This window comes from Xiphias gladius, unplaced genomic scaffold, assembly GCF_016859285.1.
Source record: "Xiphias gladius isolate SHS-SW01 ecotype Sanya breed wild unplaced genomic scaffold, ASM1685928v1 HiC_scaffold_630, whole genome shotgun sequence".
Taxonomy (NCBI): domain Eukaryota; kingdom Metazoa; phylum Chordata; class Actinopteri; order Istiophoriformes; family Xiphiidae; genus Xiphias; species Xiphias gladius.
In genome coordinates this window covers 1-7568 of record NW_024402333.1, presented here as the reverse complement: position 1 = coordinate 7568, position 7568 = coordinate 1, and the positions used below count along the sequence as shown (strand labels likewise).

At 37.8% G+C, this 7568-nt stretch overlaps 1 pseudogene; it reads right to left on the bottom strand.

Moving 5' to 3' along the window:
* Nucleotides 1-840: 840 nt before the first annotated feature.
* On the bottom strand, nucleotides 841-5173 carry LOC120787778 (annotated as a pseudogene).
* Nucleotides 5174-7568: the final 2395 nt, after the last annotated feature.

Sequence of the window (7568 nt, the reverse complement as noted above, 5' to 3'; positions counted from 1 at the left end):
TGTGTGTTTATTTCTTCGTGTTACGTAAAACAGCAGTTAACTGAAAGCAAGTTAATCTAACTGAACGCCGCTTGATGTGCTGCAGCTGGTTGAAGGCCTGGATTTCTTTAAACTTCTGAAGGTTTCAGTTCTCAAACTGTGTTTAAGACTGCAGACATACAGAGAAACTCTGAGCCTTGGGAGGAAATGAACTACCTAGCAACTTAAACTTATGTGACGATATGCAAAATAATAATTGTTGTAATTTAAGAAAAAAATGTCTGCTGACTTATCTATTAATGATGTGTAAGAAAGTGCTCTTTTTTTAAAATCAAATTTGAGAAGAAGAAGAAAAAAGTAAAAACATTACAGTTAAGGACAGTTAAGTCAGAGTACGTCAGAAACAACAGGTTGAACCTCCATTTATTCTGTAAACTCCAGTCTTTGCACTATCATGTTTATTCTGTCATTTTAAAAGCACTCCAATCTCCTGAAAAATAAGACAAATAAAAAGACTTGTTAATCTCATGTGAGACAAACAGCAAAATCATTTAACTACACAAACTGTTTATTGCTCAGCTACTGTCTCAGTCGAGGAGTCGTTTTAATGAAGCTCTGTTAAGCAAGATGCCTTTCTAATAATATGATTTCTACATTTGTATCTCTGTTTAAAAATATTTTTCTATTAATATTTCTATTATTGGTTCCCAAAGTGTTTGGTGTAACTTTATTCTATCATTTTCTTGAATTACTTGAACTATGGACATAGTAATCATGTGAGATAACTAATGGTAAAGATGAGGACAGTAGGTTTTTGTACAGCTGCTGAACCAACTCCAGTCACTGTGAGTCTCCAGCACAATAATAAACAGCAGAATCTTCAGTCTTCAGACTGTTCATCTGCAGATAAAGCTGCTGTCTGCTGTTGTCTCTGGAGATGGTAAACGGCCTTGGACTGACTGAGAGTAGGCAGTGCTGCTATCAGTATCAACAGCAGCAATCCACTCCAGTCCTTTTCCAGGAGCCTGTCTGATCCAGGCCATCCAGAAGCTGCTGAATGTGAATCCAGAGGCTGTACAGGTCAGTTTGTGGGATTCTCCAGGCCTTTTAACCACTGGTACAGATTCTGTCAGAGTCTGAGCATCAACACCTGTCAAGATTAAAAGGAAACATCATATGTATTAAGATAGAAACTCAAATAGAAATTATTTAAGATCAGCATCAGTGAAACTCTTCACCTGCCCAGCAGACAGTTAAAAGCAGCAGCCCTGTCCTATAGTCCATCATGTTAAACTGTGTGTCCACTGTCCTCTGTCGTCCTCTCTGCAGTCAGTTAAGTAGAGGTGGAAGACATCCGAGTTTTGCATTGGCTCCTCCTCACAGGGAGGAAATGACAGGATTTAATCAGTTGTTGCTTGGTGAAACTGGGGATGCAATGATTAGTCTACACAGGTCAGTTCATTTCAAGTTAATTTGTGACTATATTGTTTTGAATGAGGCACATTAAAATGTGTGAGATGTTTGTCCCAACACACATACTGTCCCAGGACTGTCAACCGCTTCTCAGAGGCCTTGTCTAACTCCAGGCCTCTCTCCAGGCATACTTCTACAGTACCAACTCCAATTTTAATACATGCCACATTAAAAAGAAGAATATTTTGACACGTTAATATAACTCTCAGTAACAGAAAATGTCAGAGGACTGCAACATACATACTGAAAGATTATCATACAAAGAGAAACATGGGTTATAGAGTAAAACTTGTTGGCAAAGGGCAACAAAGGCAGCTGTGACTGAGCAAAGGTGGCAAAGAACAATATCACCTGAATAAATGAAATAAGAGAAACCACTGCCTTCACTGTGATCTGGTCATTTTTGCATTAAGCGTTTATGGATATATTGTCATACATCATTGTTAAAGTTTTATTTTTATTGACGTATTTCTTTAGGAAATGAACAAACAATGAATCTATTCAATCAAAAACACTGAAACCGCAGCCTTATTAATGGCTGACATCATAACTGTTCAAGACTCCTGACAAGAACAAGAATTAAATGATTCTGACTCTTGTCATTATCTGTCTTTCAGTTGATTATGTCAGATGCTTTGTTGCAGAAGTGATTGCGAACTCAAATAATAACTCAAATCAATAAAAAAGGAATAACCTGTTGTTGTGGTGAAGTCTGAACGCTACAAAATGCTTTTGTGGCATTTATTTTAAATGATATGATTCACAATGAGTGTGGAGTTAGAATATCGGAGGCTCTATGTCAGTCAGGCTGCAGACAAGTAAACAGGCTTTTATCAGGCACCTTAGCAGGAAATTCACAAATCTCAGGGAAAAAAAAAAATGCAAGACAACTCAACAAATGCAAAAAGAGTGTCAGGAAACTCTGAATTAACTAAGGTGAATAATCAGGACAAGGCGTGACCGATTTGTGTGTGTGTGTGTGTGTGTGTGTGTGTGTGCATAAAAATGCAGAGTACAATCTACTACATGATTTCTAAGATTGTTTAAATTCAGTGTAAGTGTTGGGAATGAAAGAGGCATCTTAGCCTATGGGCATATTCAAAGGTATTTAAAGATCTGCTCCCGTTAGATGATTAAATGTTTCAGGATAAACTGTCCAAAAAAGAGCAAGTCCTTCCACTTTACAGGACAGAGGGACCGATTCTCCTGCTCTGTGGACCACTGGCTCTGAGGAGGTGAGGGACTGGGGCTTAGAAGCTGAAAAAGACACAGAGTTTAGATGACAGGAAGCCAGCAGACCTCCGGAGCTCCTTCTCTCCTGCTCTGCTGGATACCGACTGCACTCACCTGAAAGGAGAGCCAAGAGGAGGACACTTAGCACAACTGTCGTGGTGGAAACTTGGCTGAGTCTGCGACTACAAAGGCTGAAATGAAGAATATACTCTATATGCTGAGCAGGCTGAATGGGTGGGGACTGTGCATCATTGTGCGAATTTGCATTTTGACCAGTCTGAGATTTTGGAGAGACAGAGCTGAAAGGTAAAGAGACATAAAGACTAAAGCTCAGAAGAAGATCAGTGCTGGACTCAGAGAGACAGAGAGTTAAGAACCAGACTGAGACACCAACAATAAAGACGTTGATCAGTGTTTCAGCATTTCTCATTTTTCTATTGTGTTTGACCAGTTTTTCACAGGTACAGTTGTTAGAATTTGATTTGAATATAAATCTCTAGTTAAGTCCAGGGTTTGAGTGTTAGTGAGTTAAGATCGATGAGATAAGCGGAGACAAGTATTTCCTCATAGTTACAGAGGCCAGATAAACTTGACACTGCTTCCCTCTAGTGTTTTTTTTTAAATGGAAACTGCTTTTCACTGCCATAATGTAACTGACTTTACATACCAAATAATATATACTGTACATTATTATGGCTGAAATGTGTAAATGTTGTATTTCTGTCCTTGGATGTTTTGCGAGGAAGGGACCGTTTCAGTCAGACATTTTCTTATGTGCTATATGTCCTAAAATGTTATTTTTGTAAGTTAATGATGAATGTTTAATTTTTATTAAAAATAACATCAATTTAAGACAGAATAGAATTATATTTTGACTCATGATCTAGAAGCCCCTTGAGGGTGAACACAGTATCTGCCTGTGTCCAGGCTTTGTAACCACTGGTTCAGATTCTGTCAGAGTCCGAGCATCAACACCTGTCAAGATGAAAAAGACAACTTCACATGATTTAAGATGGTTACATTATGTCAAACGGTGATTAACGCTGTGTCAAATGAAGTTCATTAAATATTTTCGACTGCCCAGCAGACAGTTAAAAGCAGCAGCCCTGTCCTGTAGTCCATCATGTTAAACTGTGTGTCCACTGTCCTCTGTCGTCCTCTCTGCAGTCAGATAAGTAGAGGTGGAGGAAATCTGAGTTTTGCATTAACTCCTCCTCAGCTGGATCTCAGTTAATGTTTCATCTATTAGCTCTTACACATACACAAGACGTTCTTGCTGTGAGGTGAGAGTGCTTGACACTGAGCCAACATACCACCTTACTATCAGAATAAAGAGGTTTGTAAAGGCTGGGGCTGCTGTAAATTAAACAAAACCCAATGACCTCTTTTTTCTTCCTTAACCTGCAGCGTACGGCCGTTACAGAAATGATGCGCATGAAACTCAATCTGTCCTCATTTGCCATCTCTCTGCTTCATCACAATACAACTACCGCTTGTGTAGCACCAACATATAGAGAAATGGTTTGAAGCTCTGCAACTGATATAGTATATTAGTGTATGTTTGTGTGTTTAACTGCACAATCTGAAATACTGTTAACACTGGGGAAATGTCTTGGAATGATCAGCCGTCCAGGAGGTTTCCCCCAGTGAATGCCAGTACACCATCCAGCACAGACACAACAACAAATGTCTGTAACAACAAACTGAATTGATGGACAGATGGATGGAATGGAAAATGAAGTTTGGGTTTAGTCTTTTTTTTTAAAATAATCTTCATTCAGTATGTATGTGTGTATGATTTTTTTCATGAAAAGAAAACATTTACTTCTGGAGTTAAGCTCTGACACAGATATCTGAGTGGGAATATTATTGTTGTGTTGTGAGACGGTGTATGTGTTTGTGTGTGTCGATATGTGTGTGTTCATGTTTTTCCTTATTAAGTGCTGAACTTTTTTGGTTCTATTTTTCCTGTTTTGCAGCATATACATCTTGCATATAAGTACTGAAGGTTTTTGTACAGCTGCTGAACCAACTCCAGTCACTGTGAGTCTCGAGCACAATAATAAACAGCAGAATCTTCAGTGCTCAGACTGTTCATCTGCAGATACAGCTGCTGTCTGCTGTTGTCTCTGGAGATGGTAAACCGGCCTTGGACTGACTGAGAGTAGTAAGTGCTACCACCACCGCTACTGATACGAGCAATCCACTCCAGTCCTTTTCCAGGAGCCTGTCTGATCCAGGCCATAGCTAGCTGCTGAATGTGAATCCAGAGGCTGTACAGGTCAGTTTGTGGGATTCTCCAGGCCTTTTAACCACTGGTTCAGATTCTGTCAGAGTCTGAGCATCGACACCTGTCAAGATTAAAAGGAAACATCATATGTATTAAGATAGAAACTCAAATAGAAATTATTTAAGATCAGCATCAGTGAAACTCTTCACCTGCCCAGCAGACAGTTAAAAGCAGAAGCCCTGTCCTGTAGTCCATCATGTTAAACTGTGTCCACTGTCCTCTGTCTCCCTCTCTGCCGTCAGATAAGTAGAGGTGGAAGACATCTGAGTTTTGAATTGACTCCTCCTCACAGGGAGGAGAGAGTTGGAGAGGACTTGGCAATCGTTTTCTTCTTACTGTTGAACAAGGACAGCTTATATTCAAGTAAATTAATTTGATTGATGAAATCTGAATTTAATTTTCTTTCTGAGCTTGTATTCTCTCCTGATGTCGAAGTTTCTTTAACATTAAATGTTTTTTTTGTTATTTTTTTTTCCCTTAAAATTAGACTTTTGTCTCAAAAAGTTCCCCCAAAATAGAATATATAAGCAAAAGTACAGCACACACAAGAAAAATCAACACGGAACAAATATTAAAGTAAAGGTTTTGCAGCATTTTGAAGCCAACTCTAAATTAATACATGTCAGAGTTTCCTAAATCAAAGTAGGAATTGTTTTTGCTCATGAAACAAAGTCTTTGACAAATAATAGCTGAAATTTAATTTTGTTAAGTAACACATTCTTGGTAAAGGAACAACAAAATCATGTGAACATTATGAAGACTTGTGTTTCCTGTTGATGGTTGGAGATTTGCACTTGTACGTAAAAGATGTACATCCAAAAAAAAAGGAGAGAAAAAAAGGCTTTAACTGCCCTCTAAAGGTTTAAAGTAGAACTCCAATATATGGTCTAAATAGACAGATACTTTAAAACAGATTGAGACAGCAACAATGATGATGATGAAGATGTTTATTTTTTCTCCTTTTTTCATTGTGTTTGACCACTTTCTCACATGTGTATAGTGAATAAACATGACAAAAAAGACAAAAAAGAAAAGAGTCACTCGCTATACTTTAGCAGATGTCTGAAGACAGAACTCTAAATCTGTGAATAGGCAAATATTCACCATCTAAGCAGCAGCCCTGTTCAATTGTCGTCATGTTAAACTGTGTGTCCACTGATCTCTGTCATCCTGTGTCACAAGGAAGATTACTGAGTTTCCACAGAGACCTGGCAGATCATGGTCACATGAATGTGAGTCAATTATTTTTGGAGATCAGTTTGAAATGAAAACATTAGTTAAATTTAAGTCTATTGATTGAAATAATTGTTATTAATATGCTTAGAATTAATATAATATGATGTAATAGCTGGGATTCTTGCAGTGATACTAAAACATTATGTCTGAAATTAGCATTGCAGTAAATGTAATATGGAGAAAACTGAATGTTCCTTGTTGTGGTGGTAAATAGAGGAAGTAGTTTTCTTATCTCTCCTGTTACTGTCTCTCACTGTGTCTCTCTGGCACATTAATACACTGCTGTGTCCTCGGTTTTCAAACTGTTGATCTGTAGATAGACTTTACTGCTGGAGTCGTCTCTGGAGATGGTGAATCTACCCTGGACTGACGGGGAGTAACACATAGGAGAACTATAAGTGTCTATATAAGCAGTCCACTCCAGTCCATTACCAGGAGCCTGTCTGATCCAGTTCCACTCAGAGCTTCCAAACTTAAACCCAGATGTTGTGCAGGTGAGTCTGAGGGATTCTCCAGGTCTTTTAACTGCTGGGTCAGACTATGTTATGGTCTGACCTTCAGTACCAATTGAAACTACACAACCACCACCAGGAGTGTCAGCTTTCTGTCAGCCATGTTGACAGTGTGTTTATTACGTCTTCAAATCCATGAATCCTCCTTAAATATGATGTAAACTGGATCCCTGATAGGATTTGTTTACAGTGAGCTCCACCTACATCACATTCTGCTTTTAGAGTCAAATTCAAGAGACTGAAACAGCATAACAGAAAATAAAGCACCATTTTAACACTTAACAAATACTGATTTAAGAAGTGTAAATGCATTGATTTATCTGAATGAATTAAAAAAACTATAATTTTTTTATTTGTTATATTTTTACATGTTTGCTTTGAAGGATCCTGCAGATTTGTTTTTCTATAATTGGACTCCCTCAACTGATTTGCATAAAGTCTTCACTGCTGTTGACTTTTTAAATATTGTTAAAATTTAAAATAGTTGAATTCAGATATTCTGTTACAATTGATGGTACTTGTAATAATCACATTTTAAAAGATTTTTAAATCGTGTGTTTATTTCTTCGTTACTTAAAACAGCAGTTAACTGAAAGCAAGTTAATCTAACTGAACGCTGCTTGATGTGCTGCAGCTGGTTGAAGGCCTGGATTTCTTTAAACTTTGAAGGTTTCAGTTCTCAAATTGTGTTTGAGACTGCAGACATACAGAGAAACTCTGAGCCTTGGGAGGAAATTAACTACCTAGCAACTGAAACTTATGTGACGATCTGCCAAATAATAATTGTTGTATTTAAGATCAAAATGTCTGCTGACTTATCTATTAATGATGTAAGAAACTGCTCT